Source organism: Notamacropus eugenii, chromosome 7 (assembly GCF_028372415.1).
Source record: "Notamacropus eugenii isolate mMacEug1 chromosome 7, mMacEug1.pri_v2, whole genome shotgun sequence".
Classification (NCBI taxonomy): Eukaryota; Metazoa; Chordata; class Mammalia; order Diprotodontia; family Macropodidae; genus Notamacropus; species Notamacropus eugenii.
In genome coordinates this window covers 169,217,796-169,234,295 of record NC_092878.1, presented here as the reverse complement: position 1 = coordinate 169,234,295, position 16,500 = coordinate 169,217,796, and the positions used below count along the sequence as shown (strand labels likewise).

Genomic DNA, 16,500 nt, shown 5'->3' with positions numbered 1-16,500 from the left:
TGACAAATAGAAGCATGTATAGTGTGGTTTTACACATTTATATAACTAGAATATGTATCTGAATCAAATGTTGGCCTTCTCTAGTGCTGAATGGGCGGGACAGAAGGAACTTTAAAATGTAACAAAAAATAAAGTTAAAATAAGAAGAAAAGGTATCAGACTTTCCAGATTGTACAGAGTGAAAGAAGACACTGTCAACGCATTCCTCATTCCCCGTTTTTCCAATCTGGAGAAGTTTCTCTGACCCTCTTTGCTTCCTTTTCCCTCCTCCATGCCTCACAAAATGGATGCAAGGGCCCCACATAAGACTCCTTTCTCTCAGGCTGAGCTGGGTCCTTGTGCATGCCCAGTCTTTTCAGAGGAGAAAACAGAGCTGTCTGTGAAAAGGAAAGAGTTGTGTTTCAGGCCAGACAGTTTATCTGATTAAGGAAAGAGAAGAAGGCTCATAGTCAAAGCCTTTCTACAGCACTGTCCAGCCAGCTTTTAAACAAGATTTAAGTTGCTCCAAATTTCATTTACAGCTGTTGAGAGGAGTATTTCAAATCCCCTGGAGGTATCACTGATTCTCAGTTGTTTACTGGAAACAAAACAAGAGAGTCCAATAGCCCTGCTGCTGGTAGAGCTAGAAAGGTAGGGGTGGATAGAGGGGTAACCTGGGAACACAAGGATACAAGGAAACCAGCTCTGCTCAATAAAAGAGACAGAGAAGAATGAATGCACCCCCTTCCCTCCCAGGGAGGTCATTGTTGAAAATGCATTAAGATCTGAACTCATACAAGCCGACTAATGATGTCACAGGAACGATTAGACAGAGGAAGCAATCTGCCAGAGATCGAATCACTCCAGAAGGTGATAGTGGGAAAAATCCATTGGTCGCTTCATTTCTGGGGACAGAGTTCACATCCACCATGAAGAACGAATGGCTATTGGAGATGAATTCTAAGACAGAGCTTCAGTTTCTCTCCCTACCCCCCATCCCAATAAGAGAGGCCAGAAATCAAATGCTTCTGTGTGACAAAAGGGAATCCCAGGATCTTTTGCCTTCAAACACAAGACATTTAAGAAGTTAGAGTTCCAAGACCAGAAAGAAAAGGGCTCCTGTATCCTGACAATGGCAAAGAGTTCTTTTATCTTCCACTCATCAGGAACACGCAAAGACTTTTTTCTAACGTATAAGGTTTCTCCAAACTTGTCTTTGTTTTTCGGGGTTTGTTTGGGGGCAGGATGTTTTTCTTTTAATGTAAGCAAAGTGAGGCTGAATCAAAAGATCTTTAAATAAAGTTCACCAACTTAGCCATGGCACTAACCAGAGAAATCCCAAGTGTCAGGAAAGAGGCATGGGCAAGCCAGCAACCCCTTGGGTTCAAAAACATCAATTTCTTTCTTTTTTTATGATAATCTACTTTTGATTTTACAGACAGCTTCCAGTAAAAGTGTTCTAATAAACAAAATAAACTTAGTTTTTCAAGTGTCCTCAGACCTCAGAAAGGAATTATGACCAACTGATCTAATTCCCCACATGGCCCATGTTCAGTGAGAAAAAATTGAAAAAGAAAAGAGAAAAGCAAACTCCTCTCAACCTTCTTCTGAAATTCCACCTCATTATTCTTCATTCCACCACTGTGAGATTTTCTTCAGTGCAGGTCAACTCGACGGTGACCCCAGAAGCTCAACAAGTTACTGGCTACCTCTCTGATAGACCATGTGCCTAGCACAGAGACTCAACGGCACGTACAAAGAGCTGTAGAAATGACTGCAGAACTGAAGAGATCCAAAATAGGCAATGTCAACGGAGATTTAAATGCTATTTCCAGCAACCTTCACCTGGTACCCTCATGCTCATTTTGTATTTCTCCCTGCCTCACTTAAATCCAATTCACTTGCAAGTCATGACATCATTTTCGCAATGTCAAGGTCCCCTTCAAGAACAAAGACAAACAACAAGGACATTTCTCCAATGTCTCCACTCCCCAAGTCTAACTTGAGAAGGCCAAGAAGAACATGGATATTTAAGGTAACCCTTCAGTGTTGGTGCTCCAACTAAAAAAACAAGAATTGTTTCATCATTTGGAAAATTCCCCACTAATTTAACTGCTTTGGGAGCCTGGATTTTTGTTATCATTTGTTCTTAAAGTAAGGTCTAGCTATACACATCCCTAGGATGTGAGTCATTGCTTAATCCTAGCATAACCATTCTGACTGAAGACTAGCTTATAAGGCCAACTAGAAGGAGAATACGAAACCAGCCTCCTGGGCTACAGTAGCCAAACTGACTGACTGAAACCCCATCGGCCAGAGAAGCGTGGACAGCCATTGAGCCATCTCTCTTCCAATGCTCTCAAATGTTTTGCTGTTTATTTGTGTTCCCTTAGACAAAGTCTGAGATTGACACAAACAGGAAAATGGGAAGGAAGGCAGAGATAAAGGCAGCTAAAAGAGATCATGGAACCATACAGCTAGTGTGAGTCCTAAGCCACTTGAGGGTATCAGCCAACTACGATGTTTCCCACTAAAGTGAAAGTGAAATTTCTCTCCATGAACTTATTTATCTTAATTGGATACAAGTGAGTGCAAGAGCATTGGATCACTGGGAGTCAGATCTCAGATTTGTACTTGGACCGCAACCCAGGCTTCAGAGTCCCAGCTCAGTACTCACACTTCTGTCCATTATACCATGCTTCTGCCTCACAGGACCATGCCATAGTTCATTTCTGACTTTCTCCTATTGGAGGTCAGATTTCTTGTTCTATTTCTTTGGAGCACCTGCTCTATGAGACACTCTTCCCTGGAGCTGATGGTTTCTATAAAAAGTTCATGCATTTTAAGACCAAGGACATCAAGTCCTTTATTATACTTGAATACTTGAATTATTAGTGTAGGTGGGATTTTTGACTTGCTGAGGGAGGCATGCTGCAGATTGCAACCCCTCTGTAGCTTCTCATCTCATGCAATTGTTTCCCATGTTCTCCTATAAATTTTCCATCAAAGATCTATCCAGTATGCTCTTGGAGATGAGTTACAAAATGGAGTATATGATAGAGACCAGGCCATCTGGCATTTTTATTAGATAACAATTAAACCCTCCAATCAAGTGCTACTTGAATGCTTCATGATGGCCTAAAGGTGACCCTGGGTTCTCAATAGAGCACAAATTCTACCAAGAAAGACTTCAAGTAGATAGATGCTCTATGAGAAATTCTGTGTTTGTCAAGTCAGGAGCAGTCTGGCTAAAGGCAAAGGGTTGGCTACCAGCTGAAGGATTCATCAAGTCATGAAGACATTCTATCTCCAAAGAAATAGGGATGAGCAGGAATCAGTGCTGGACAAGGAGGGACCACATCATGAATCTTAAGAAGATTTAGGACATTGTTGCTTAGCTGTTGAATGGTATTATCTCAGACAAGCAGAATCAATGCCTGACCAATAGAAGCTGAAATTCCAAGAAAAAGAGACAAGTCACATACACACAAATGTGACTTTTAGCATGCATTGTACTTAGTCACATGTAAAAAAAGGTACTTTCATGTACTCTGCACCTAGGTGATGCAAGGGATTGAGCTCAGGACTTGGAATCAGGAAAAGCTGAATTCAGACATTTATCAACTGTGTGGCAAATCTTAACTTCTCTGTGCCTCAGTTTCCTCATCAGTAAAGTAAGGACAATAATAGAGTTATTCTGAAGATCAGATGAGTTAATACACCCAAAGAGCTTTGCAAACCCTAAAGTATTGTAAAAATACCATCAATTAACTATCATTTTTCTCTCCAACTATATTAGCACCAGAATGGTAGCTTATCTTTTTCTTTTCTTTCCTTTTTTACTAAATGAAAAAATGAGAACTCCACTGAGCTCTGTGTCCTCCACTTTCTGCTGACAATTTCTGGGCTCTCATTCCTAGATCCAAGTTCATCATTCTTCAAAGACAAGACAAAGTCAAGGAAGATTTAACTTGTATAGCTTTCTCACAGTTATCCTAATCACCATCATTCCACCAGCCTTGAAGCATGGTCATCACTAGTCTCTGATCTTGCTTTCAAGCTAGACTTTTACAATCTTTTTGTAACGTTTATCACTAGAATAATTTCTTTCAGGTTTTGTTGTCTCTTCACTATGCTTTTTAATACTGATCTACGTTTTTTATTCATTCTCAGTTAAAGGTAATTAAAAGCATTTTTATTCTCATGATTAGTTATGCTTCAAGTCAATTGGGTATTAAAAATTATAGCTAACTTTCAAATGCAAGCCTTCTGACACACAACCTAGTTTTCATTACTTTGTACTTGCATGCCTCTTAACTCTCTAGCTTAATTCACTTAAACACAACATTTACCCAAAAAGCTGGTATGAACCAAGAATAAAGCTGTATTCTACATTAGACCAAAAGGTATGACTTATCAGGGTACCAGGAAGGAGGAATTCCCATATGAATAGGGATTCTTCTCAACCTTCCCCTCCAGTCTAAGGAAGGAGGGACACCCTTAACAAAAAATCTATTTTCTAGCTCGCCTGCTTTTCTCTCCACATTAGAAGGGGGTGGCCAAAATCCTTGAAATAACAAGTCATAGGCAAGTAGCACAAATTCCCACATTGACCATGTCTAAAATATAAGGAAAACTGAGTGCCACAGAATGGATGCTTTTGAATTGTGGTACTGGAGAATACTTTGAAGAGTTCCTTGGAAAGCAAAGAAGTCAAATATGTTAATATTTAAAGAAAGATTATTCACTGGAAGGTCTAATATAAAAGTCAATCACATAAATGTCGGAAGTTGGGTAGAATATTCCATCATGAATCCTGTTGAAAAAGAATGATCAATCACTGTGGTCATCACATTTTTTACATATTTCATAGTAGTTTGTCTTTACAATATTTTCATTGGATAAGTTTTTCTACTGCTCTGCTTACTTCCTTTTGCAATGATTCATACAAATCTTCCTTGGTTCTATTTCTAAAATTACAATATTTTTCTATCACCTTTGTATACCATAACACGTTCAGCCATTTCACAAATGATGGGAACCTTCTGTTTCCAGTTCTTTGCCACCACAGAAAGAGCTGCCAGTAATGTTTCTGTACATCTGGGCTGTTCCTCTTTCTTTGATCCCTTTGTACCTAGTAGAAGTATTTCTGGGTCAAAGGGTATGTGCACAGTTTAGGAATTTTCTTAGCATTATTCCAAATTGCTTTCAGGAAGGGAGGGTCCAATTTGTAGCTCCATCAACAGCAGGGGCCATCTCTAGTCTTCCTGATCTCTATCTTGGGACTGTACTCAAATGACCCCTTTCAGAACCTGGCTGTCAGCACAGGAGTCATTTCCTCTTCTTCAAGACTCCCACCTACTGGAGCAAGGAAGAGGCCACAGAAGACAGAGTCTGTCACACTTGAGCTCAGGACCTAGGAAGAGAAGCCACCACCAGCAAGCATGGAAGAGGTCGAGAGGAAACCGATGATCTTTTTCTTTAATGTTGCTGACACATGTCATATTTATATCACTGTCATTTCCCATTCCCAACCCAAAGAGCTCTGAAAACAGAGATGAAGAAGGGAAAAAAGAGGGGGATAAAAGCAATTCATCAAAGCTCCCTGGCACATTAGCTGAGTCTGTGTAAGCAGTGTTCCACAATTCGAGTCTCCCACCTCTGCCAAGAAGGGAAGAAGGAACGATCTCAGAGACTGTCTTTGGAGCCAAGCTTGGTCATTCTAATGAGTGCTCAGTTTTGTTTTTATGGCTGTGGTTTGTCACTTACATAGTTATTGTGTATATTGTTTTTCTTGTTCTCCTTCCTTCACTTTGCATCAGTTCATATAAATCTTCTCAAGCTTCTGTATTCTTGATTTTCCTGAAGAGCAGGTTTGATCATGTCACTCTCATTCCACTCAATAAACTCCAGCAGCTCCCTATTAACTCTAGCATCAAATACAAAACTCTCCCTTCATATTCTGGCCCCTTTCTATCTTTCTGGTCTTCTTACACTTTCGTCCTTCCACATACTCTGCTATCTAATTACATGGACCTCCTACCTGTTACTCTCACCCACCACTCCATCTCTTGACCTCAGTCATTTTCACTGACTCTTTCCATTGCCTGGAATTCTTATTCTTCTCCACCTCCCGATTTCCCTTCCTTTCTTTATGTCCTGCTGAAATTTCACCTTGTGCAAGAAACCTTTCCAAGTCTTCTTTTAGGACTTTGTCTTCCATCTGAGATTATCTCTAATCCTGTGTAAATCTTGCATGTATCTTGTGTGTATGCAACTCTCATGATGTCTCCCTTGTCATACTGTGAGCTCCCTGAGAGCAGGGACTTTTTCTCTCTTGGCACTCCCAGTACTTATCACAATACCTGTCACATGGTAGGTGCTAACTTGACTATGTTTCATGTTCATCACTTCTTTCAGCTCAAGAATATTCCATCACATTCATGAGCAGCGATTCTTTTGGCCATTCCCCAATCAGAGGGCATCCACTTTGTTTCCCTCTTCTTTACTACTACATACGATGCTGCTATGAGAGATTGGCATGTATAGTATCTCTGGACCAAAGGGGATGGACATTTCAGTCATTTTCTTACCATCATGTCAAACCGCTTTCCAAAATGGACAGACCCATCGATGAGCTCCTGTGCCTTTACGTTTTCGTCTTTCTACAGCCCAGCCAAAATGGACTATTCCTACTTTTCATCATCTTTACTTATTTGCTGAGCATGAACTGAAACCTCACGATTGCTTTGATTGCGTGGCCTATGATGTTTCAGACAGCATAAGCCAGTAGCGGTGCATGCGTGAGATCGTTAAGTCTTTAAAAGCTTGTTAATATTTCCTATGCCAACAGTTTCCAAATGACTTCCAAAGATTCAAGCCACTTTGGTATCTGTGATCATTCTGATTTTGGTCACATATCCTCAAATGAGAGTGTTGAGACACTTAGTCATTGCAGCATGATGACAGTAGTCAATGAATTCTGGTAGCGTTCTCTGCGTAAATGTGCATTTCTGATCATCTGACAAGCAGTCCGTGATATCTTAACCTTTTGGAATCATGTACTGGCTCCTTTTAGTCATCTTTTCTTTAAAATATAGCAGTCCACAACAAAGCCAAATCCTTCCAATCCTGGGGGGTGGCTTTTATAGGAGATGCATATGGACTACTGATTTCGGTGGTATACCGTTGCTAGTGTAAGCGTGTGCTTTTTGGACACATAGGTTACGTGCATGTTCACATACATTGTCTAAATACAGCACACAGGTTGGTAGGACTATATATCTCTAGAATCTTGCACACTCTCTCCAAAGGAGACTGATTTCTGCCAGGGGAGAAGAGGAAATGGAGGCTGTCTCCTCTGATCTCTTTCTAGAGATGAGAATTGTGCCTATCTGCCTACCCAAAGATCACTAGTGTGGAAGAAATAGTTTTTAGGCTCATGCTGGATTCTGGTTGCTGTGTAGAAGGAAGTACCAAAGCCTAAATGAAATCTTGCCTCCCCATTTGGACAAATCCTTTTTTGGCTCAAAAGCCCCTCCCGCAGCAAACCATTCCACCTTTCCTTGGGTTGGTCAGTTTTTCTGTAGATATTTTAATCCCTAATACTTTTTTAGGAATCTGATGCAGATGAGTGGCCTGGGCCCTTGCCCTGGAAACCAGTTCTTTGGTTGGTCATCCTCTCCATGGCCAATTGAGTTATTCAAGTCTCCTACCTTTTCCAGAGTGAGGAATGTCTCCTTTGATCTGAAGGCTCTCCACTTTACCTTTCTATATCTCTACCTTTTAACCCCTGTAGACCTTCAGCTTTTGCTGACAACTCCTTAGAGTATGCCCTCATATCTATCTAGTTGAGAACATTGGGATTTAAATCCAATCAAACCCAAATCAAAGTAAAATCTCTTCTTTCCTAGTGTTGACCAGAGCCTAGTCAACCCCAGATGAAGGTGAAGACTTTGTAAAACGACAGATGTGAACAAAGATGACAAGGGCCCGTTTTCACCAGTACAAATATCATGGCCTGTCTGCCCTAGTCCTTTTTGGCAGGTGAGCCCAAGCAGAAGAAAGTAGCTTGCTGACTGGGCAGCAAGTGATTCACAGAAGCTGGAATCCCACAGACACGGTCCCAGGAGTTGAAAGCTTTTCATAAACTAACCTTCTCCAAGTCCTTTGAGAGTTACTCAGCCCTGGCTTCGAAGGCTCTTGCTTGCATAGTTTCACTGACTGAGGAGAGATGAGAAAACAGATTGGATTCTTTATCCTTTTGACCTTTTCCCAGAGTCTGTGACTTTTAAAATGTCCATTTATTTATCTCAGTGCCCTTGTCGCTCTCAGAGAAGAAGATGAGTTTCTAAGAAAGAATTCTCATGGGGGAGTCCTTTGTTTCCCCTACACTGATAGTCCTCAGGTTTCCATCTCTACAGAATTCTAAAGGGGGGCTGTGTGCTCCCACCAAGGGTTATGCTCAGACTTTGGACTTGAGCACAAGCAGTGTTAAAGAATGCAGAGCAGCGTTAGCTTCAGCCAACAAGGCTGCACGTCTCTCCTGCTTCTCCTGAGACATACAGTGACAACATGGTCATTGAGAAAGCAGACACAATAATACCTCCCTACAGAGGGTGCCCTGGGTCACAGGGGCTCCTGGTGACGTAGGTGCTTTAAAAGTAGGCACCTCTTGCTTCCATTTTGTATTGCCAACCACCAGTGAAGTTCGAGGCACATAGTAGGAGCTTCGTTCATATTTGTTGTCCAGTCTGAGGCTTTGTTCCAGAGTTTTCCTTCCAAGCATCATTCTTTTGCGGTGATCTTTGCCAGCCTTGTCTAGGTCACTCTTCATCTCCATGGAGTGTTTCTGTAGACAGGAGCCCACAGGACCCCAAGCAATTTGTTGACTTGATCCCTAAAGAGAATAATATCCAATGTGGCCTTTGTGTCAGGGTAACAGGTCAACTTTGTTAGAAAAACTCCAAGAGCTAGCTTCATTAACCCATCACTTAAATCAGGAGGTGAGGAGAGAAGAGATTTCCAGAAAGGAGTCAAACTCCAGAGGAGGAGGAGAGGGATGATTTTTCAGCACGTTGGGTTCTATGTCCTGAACTGTCTTCTTCCCATTTACAAACAAATGGAAAGCTTGCCATTTTTCCTGATTCAGGACAAGATTATTTGCTAAATGTTACAAGGAAGTAAGAACTGGGAGGGATATTCCAAATGCTGCTGCTTCATGGAGGTGGAGTTAGGACTATAGGATGAAAGGATCCAGGAATTTTTCTATCCTTCTTACCTCTGCAGGCCACAGACAGAAAAAAATGGGACAACAGAGGAGACCCCAAGCAAGTCACCCTCCTTATTTGCCAAATCTCCTCCTACTGGTGGAAGAGATGAAGTCAAGGGATGAATAGTTGTGCTCTCTCTATCACCTCTACCCTCCTCTTCCTCTGCTGTAACAGAGCAATCTCACAGATATGGGAAAAAATCTGGGTCTTGAACAATGGGTAGAATTTGGGGAGCCAAAGAGGATATCGTGTCAGCCCAGATGGGAGCACCAAGTGAAAAAGACAGTTGTGCTGGGGATATGGGAGGGGATGATAAGGGACCAGCTCATCAGAAATGAAGAGAGATCATTCTCACTAGACCTTGAGCCGGGTTTATGCCCCTTCTCTGATACTAGAATGCTCTCAGTGCTGCTGGTACCACTATCCTACCTTGACCCATACCCATCTATGCCGGGGACCTCCCATGGGACTTCACTGTGGACAGCACGATGGAAAGAAGTCTAAGCTGTCCTGATGACCTTGGAGTCATGGCGCCTGGCCAGTCACCCTACTCCAACTTCACTGACTGTGAATCATTGGCCTCATAAACCTTACTTTCTTCATCTGTAAAACTAGCAGTTTGAACCAGATGGCCTCTGAGGTCCCTTCCACCTCAAGTTCTATGACTCAAAGGTCTTTAATTCTTCTCTGATTAACTTTATCAAATTGTCCACAGCAGCTGACCCAGAGCTGCTCTCCTCTCCTCAAGGTCTGTGTACCGCCACCCCTCCTCCTGCTCAGCAGCAGCCCTCAGTTCCTTCACTAAGATAATCATTACTTCACCCTATGTAAGTACCAAATAAGTCTAGGCTTCAGAGTCTATGTCTCCCATGGTATCCTGGGCCATCTCCAGTCATCTTCATGAATATCTGGTCACTGGATCCAGATGGCTCCAGAGGAGAAATGAGGCTGGGGACCTTGCACAGCCCTCCCTCGCTCAAAACAAAGTCAAGTGAAAGTCACGTCATCATTTATCTGATGGCGTGGTCTTCTTTGGCAACGAAGGACAAACACAACCATATCATCTACTTCAAGGGAGCGTTCTCCTTTGTTTTTCTCTCTGTCTCTCTCTTTGTCTCTCTCTGTCTCTGTCTCTCTATGTCTCTCTCCCCCTTTCCTTTCTCTCTCCTTTCTCTCTCTCTCCTTTCTCTGTCTTTCTGTCTCTGTCTCTCTCTGTTTCTCCGTCTCTCTCTGTCTCTCTGTCTCTGTCTCTCTGTCTCTCTCTCTGTGTCTCTCTCTATCTCTCTGTCTCTCCCTCTCTCTCTGTCTCTCTCTCTGTCGTCTGTCTCTCTCTCTGTGCCTGTCTGTCTGTCTCTCTCTCTGTCTGTCTCTCTCCATCTGTCTTTCTGTCTCTGTCTGTCTGTCTGTCTGTCTGTCTGTCTCTCTCTCTCTCTCTCTCTCTCTCTCTCTCTCTCTCTCTCTCTCTCTCTCTCTCTCTTCCAGTTCCTCTGACTCCAAGCCTAGCTCTCTTTCTACCTCTCTTTCTCAGAGAGAATAAACAACTCACCCAGGGTCATGTGATGAGTCAAACATCAGGACTTGAACCCAGGCCTTGCTGACGCTGAGCCTCATTACCTGCCTCTCTGAGCCTCAGCTCCCTCATCTGTAAAATGTTGGAGCAGGTGATTGCTAAGGCACTGTGCAAAGCTATCATTCTATGAATCCACACTAGGAAAGTGTTCTCTGAATCTCAACCATGATTTCTTAAGCTGGAGAAGGACTTCTGACTAATTAACTGAATGGTGAAAGTGAATGAGTGAATACAGTTAGACTTTTCCTAAGAGTCATATTGAAATATCCATCCAGGACTGTGTTGGTAAATGTTTAACAAGCAGCTCTCCAGAGGTGGGAAATGTATTCTCATGTTTTTAAATTTAATCTTCATTCTTAACATTTTCACAATCACTTTCTTAAATCCAGACAATCAACAAAACAATAAATCAAGCCCTAATTTGTAGCATTTGCTGATTTCAGGGTGTAAATGCTCCCACTGAAAACATGGATCTCTTTCAAGCTGGTCTAATTTGGCTCCAGCACAAAAGATATTTCTCATATTTAGGACAAAATTTGAACTCCTCTATCTGAGGGCAGACCCACAACAGTAAGATGCCCACCTATCCAGGACTCCTGGTTTCCCACAACCTAGCTACCCTACCCCACCTACACATACACACAGAGCCAACTCCAGCCAAACAACTCCTTTACTCGAGTCCTGCTATTGCCTAAATGCACTCCTCTTCACCTGTAGAAATCCTCCCCTTTAATCCAGGCCCAGGTAGGCTACCACAACCTCAGGGAGCCTTCTCTAGTCTCCTCCAGATGGGAATGAGCTCTCATCCAGCCTCCTTCTTCTACTGTTTTAACTCTCTCTCCTCTGCTCTTCTCAGTATTGCTCTTGTATGATACTCGGTGGTGGAATTCTCTCTATCCTCCAGCAAACTGTGAGCCATCTGACAACAGACATTACCATTCTTCATCTCTGAATCCCTCTCAGCCCCAAATACTCACACATACAAACACACACACACACATCACATACACACACACATAAACACACATACACACACATACACACACACACACACACACACACACACACACAACATTTGGTGAATTGAATCTGAGGGATTTTTACAAAGCCCCAGCATAGGCAGGTACTGGCCACTTGGACCCATGGTTATACAGGTTCATTACCCTTACAGCTGAGTGTTCAGATCTGAAAAGTGTGAAGCTTCATGCCTTAGCAACTGCCTAAATAAATGTCTTGGCTTCAGAGGTAAAGGACTGCTTAGCACTCTTCAAGGGCCCCAGAAACCTGCAACATGTCAGTGTCAAGCCTTCCCCAAGGTCCTTAGGTCTCCCAACGAGCAAAGCTTCAGTCACAGAACCCAGGGCTCCCCATTGCCACATAATGCTGCCCTGTCTGGGTAAGACTCCTCTCTAGAAAAATATATAAATTTGGAGTTTTATTAAGTTGAAAAGGAGAAAATTATTTTAAGACAAAACCCATTTACTGAATGTCTGATCCTATAAATAATGTTCCCCTTTGATGCACCAGGGGTCTGTGCCCTTCCCGGCACACACATCTTTGACTGTTTTAACTTGTCTATCATCTTAATGCTCTTGCAATTAGCAAGAGTGAGGGGCCTGTTTCCTCAGAGAGGGCTTCCCACGTGAAAAGCCTTTCTGCATTCTGTCAGAAACCAGCTCCAGAAGTCAGTCAGGACCCTGGACATGTTTTTATTGATGGGTGTGGTGGAGGGAGAGGACCTCTAGTGTGAGGTTCAGGTCAAGGGCTGGAGCTAAAGGAGGTGAAGGGGAATCCAGTAACCTATGGGGAGGTGTGGGGTTCAGGGTGGGATAACTTCAGGCCAAGTACTCACAAAACCTAAAGGTTCCCTCACTCCTTACTTAGAAATGCCCAGAGACATATGTTCATGGATTGTACCACAAACGTTGTCAGTGATCCTGGCGGCTGGGGCATATGATTCACTTATTTTGATCATACTTGTGAATTCATTGCCACAAGGAGCTCCCAGTGAGGAAACTACCTCTACCAACATGGACTGGCCCCTTCTCTGTAACTTGCAGCCTTACAAGTTTTCCTGGGGACTTAAAAGGGATGTGACCTGCCCAGGGTCACACAGCCAGAGGCGTCAGAGACTCAGAAGTTGACTCTTATCCTCTACCTCACACTGCCTCATGTCCATGCAACAAACCACCAACTGACAATCTAGGAGCAGCGCAGCTCCGAACAGAGATGTCCTTTGTCTAGCAATGAATGAGGGGGTTGAGATGTACCTTGGTGGATGAATAAGCCTCCTGAAGGAAATCATATATCTGTGGAGAATTTTAAATTGTCCTCATATCTCGCAGCCTCTGGGCCACTTTGCTACCAAACCTCAGTGAACAGAAACAGAGAGACAGAGGAATGCTGGAGTGGTCAAGTTGACTTTTGTGATGGAGCCCATAGAGACCTAACATTGGCCAGTGAGGGTCCTGGGCTTCTGAGCATCCAAGGACAATAACCTGGGGCAACTTGTACCCTGACCTAGGGAACTCCACTGAGGCGAAAGGACCCCAAGATCACTGCCCCTTGCTCCAAGCTGCCCCCACTAACACAGTCTCTCCTGAGCTTTGCCTCTTGTCATCTTTAAGTGGATTCAAGGCTCTGTTCAGCTGGCCCATCAGCTATCAGCATTTCCCCAGCCCACTCCCAAATTCATTTCAAGTTATTCCATAGTTATTTTGTATTGACATTGGCAATATTTTTGGCGTAGCTCCCCCTCACTCCAATGCAAGCTCCCTGAAGAGTTTAGTGGGTAGCCTTGGGTGAGTCCCTTCACCTTCCTCCCTATAAAATGAGGGGGTTGTTCTAGAATCTAGACTCTCGATGGTCTCTGGATTCCCTTCCCATTGGGGATCTTTTCCTATGACTTGACTGTTGAACCAGGAGTAGAAGCTCCCAGGAGGATCAATTGAACACAAGGGCAATGCTCCTGCCATGGGCACTGTCCCAGAGTAGGTAGAGGGGGCTGCCCCGGGAAGCCGAGGCTAAGCTCCCACCCCAGAGGCCGAATGATATTTGTTGGGGGTATGGCATAGAAGGGATTCCTTATCAGCTGGGAGTTGTGTTAGTTGGCCCCTGTGACTCATTACTCGGAATCCTATTGTCTCCTAGACAAGAGCTCAGACTCCTCACTGAAGGGCTATCTTCCTCCTTACCTATTTCAAGAGGGCAGGGGGCGGGGTGGGGGGGAGAAGCATAAAACCACCCACTGTGTCAAACTCCAGTGTGCTAAAATAATAATAATAAAATGGGGGGAGCATTTATCTCAGGAGGTTTTAGGGAAGCCACGAGCACACAAACTCCACCAGGGAGTGAGGGCTTCCTGTCAGCACTAGATTCCGTCTAGAGGAGATGACAGCACAGGAATTCAGAGGGTGGGGGTGGGGTGGGGCACATTCAACAGACACATTAGAAGGGGTTTCCCTTATTTTTTTTTATTCTCCTGTTGAACTCGGGAATTTTATATCCACTTGCTGAAACTTGTTTAAAATTACCTCGAGGTAATATGGCTGAAAGTAGTTTGTGCATATTTGTCATTTTGGGGGTGATGTCCCCCATCAGCCCCAGACAGGGGGACCATCCTGAGGAAGGAAAACACAAGCGGCCCAGAGGGCCTAGCCAGCTAGAAATCACACTTCACTCAGCCCATCAGAGAGAATGAGAAAGCTTAGTGTGAGAGCTGGACTCCCATGTTGTATTGGAAATGTGAGCTTAGGAATATTTGAAGATGTCTAACAAAGAGGACCTAGAGTCTATGGCCATCCCTCAGCCAGTAAGCTCTATTTTGATGAGATTTGTTTGTGAATGATGCACCTGGGTGGGGGCGGGGTGGAGAGACAGACAGAGACAGGCATAGACAGAGAGAGAGAGAGAGAGAGAGAGAGAGAGAGAGAGAGAGAGAGAGAGAGAGAGAGAGAGAGGAAAGAGAGAGGGACAGAGAGAGAGAAAGCAAGACAGACAGTGAGAGAGAGAAAAGGAGACAGACAGACAGACCAACAGATCCCATTCTATTATTCATACTCCAGTAACTGGGATCTGTGTGTGTACTTGGAGAGTGTGAGCACTCACTCCTCTGGACAGCATCCCACACCATCCATGCCTTTGCACCATCCCAAGCAACACTTGTCCTTTTGGTGGTATAAACCCTCAGTAGAGAAGTGAGGATGACTGGGAAGTGAGTGGAGAGTGTGGAAGAGATGCAATAGCTATCGCAGAGGCCACATAATTGAGATATGGCAACTGTTTGGGAAAGGGAGAGGGTCAGGGATGACCCCAGGGATCTTGACAATGGAGCTTCCTCAGCATCTTTGCAATGGATGATCATAGATAGATGGGCTCCTTCTATTGATATCTGGCCCAGTTCCAGCTCCTCCATCTGATTTCATCTTCCTTGGACTTTGGCCCCTTGTATCACACATCCATGAGATATTGAGTCTGGGGTTCCATGATAGTTCCCAGTGGGAAGTTCCCTCTCTACTCACAGGCACAGATCTGTGCCATTTGTGGCCATTGTTCTTTTTTCATTTGGTATGGGGAGAGGCTGATGGGCAAAGCTACTGTGAATGATAGTAATGGCCATGATGGTGGTGATCCCTGGAACTTCTGGCTTAGCTGAATCTGTCGCCAAGTTGTCTGTTGGCCTGTTCTCCTCAACTCTTTTGCTCTAGCTGGGGAAGTGGTGCTATTCTGAGCCTTCCATAGTCCTCTCAGAATATTTTGTAAAAGCTCACATGCACAGATGTCTAACTCACAGCCCAAAGGGCCTGCCTCAAAACTGCAGAAAATGAACAAAAAATACAATACAACATAGACAATGTTAATTGTTGTTTTCTAAATCAACATGCTGTCCTTAAGGATAATTGAGTTTGACACCAAGTCTCTAAACCAGCGCAGTCGTGTTAAAGAGTTTGGCTTAACTATTTATTTACATGAGAAAAATCAACGGGATAAAGAATGTCCATGGTCCAGGCTGTGGGAAGTATAACCATTGTCCATCAACATATTAATTTTAGAAAGACACTGCAGACAAACAATGAGTCAGGCTAGCACTGATTAGAAAGAAGAGGCAGGTTGGTCTTCTGGAAAACTCTTCAAGGCTTTTAGTGGTCCCAACATTCTCCCTGCATTAGACCTCCATCTTTTCCATTTCACTTTTCATCCAGTGATATCATATGGTTATAAGTCATGGAAGAGATATCTCAGAAGAACCAAAGTTAAAGAACAAAGGGAAATGGAGGAATGTGTGGTTCAGCATGAATAGGTGCAAAGAATGGTGTACCAAGAGTGACACGAAAGGGTTCAACAAAGAAATGGATGACCACCAAAAGAAGGGAAAGAGAAGGGAGGGAGGGGAGGGAGGTAAAATATTTCATCAATTGATGGACAGTGAAGGTAGAAAGAAAAACAATGTTAGCCAGAAAAAATATTTTAGATCCATGTATGGAGAGAGAGAGAGAGAGAGAGAGAGAGAGAAAGCATGTGTGACAGTTGAGGCCAAGGTAAGCAGTTCTCATGGCCCTGTGTCATGTCCTACTCAGTTCTGCAGTTGGATATAGGTGGGGTTTGTCCTTCACAACCATTAGTTACCTTCCAACTGAGCAGTAATTTCTTTAGTAAGTGAATCAGACTTACAGAATGCTC

The 16,500-nt window shown here is 43.5% G+C and overlaps 1 long non-coding RNA gene across 2 annotated transcripts in view; it reads right to left on the bottom strand.

Moving 5' to 3' along the window:
- Positions 1 to 16,500, bottom strand: part of LOC140515051 (uncharacterized) — a 92,061-nt gene that overhangs the window by 24,181 nt on the left and 51,380 nt on the right. The window contains exon 3 of one of the 2 annotated variants that reach the window (XR_011970823.1): positions 14,294 to 15,634. The exons of the other annotated variant lie outside the window; for it this stretch is intronic. This is a non-coding gene — a long non-coding RNA (uncharacterized lncRNA). Of the gene's footprint in view, positions 1 to 14,293; positions 15,635 to 16,500 lie in introns of those variants that run through there. 2 annotated transcript variants of the gene reach the window in all.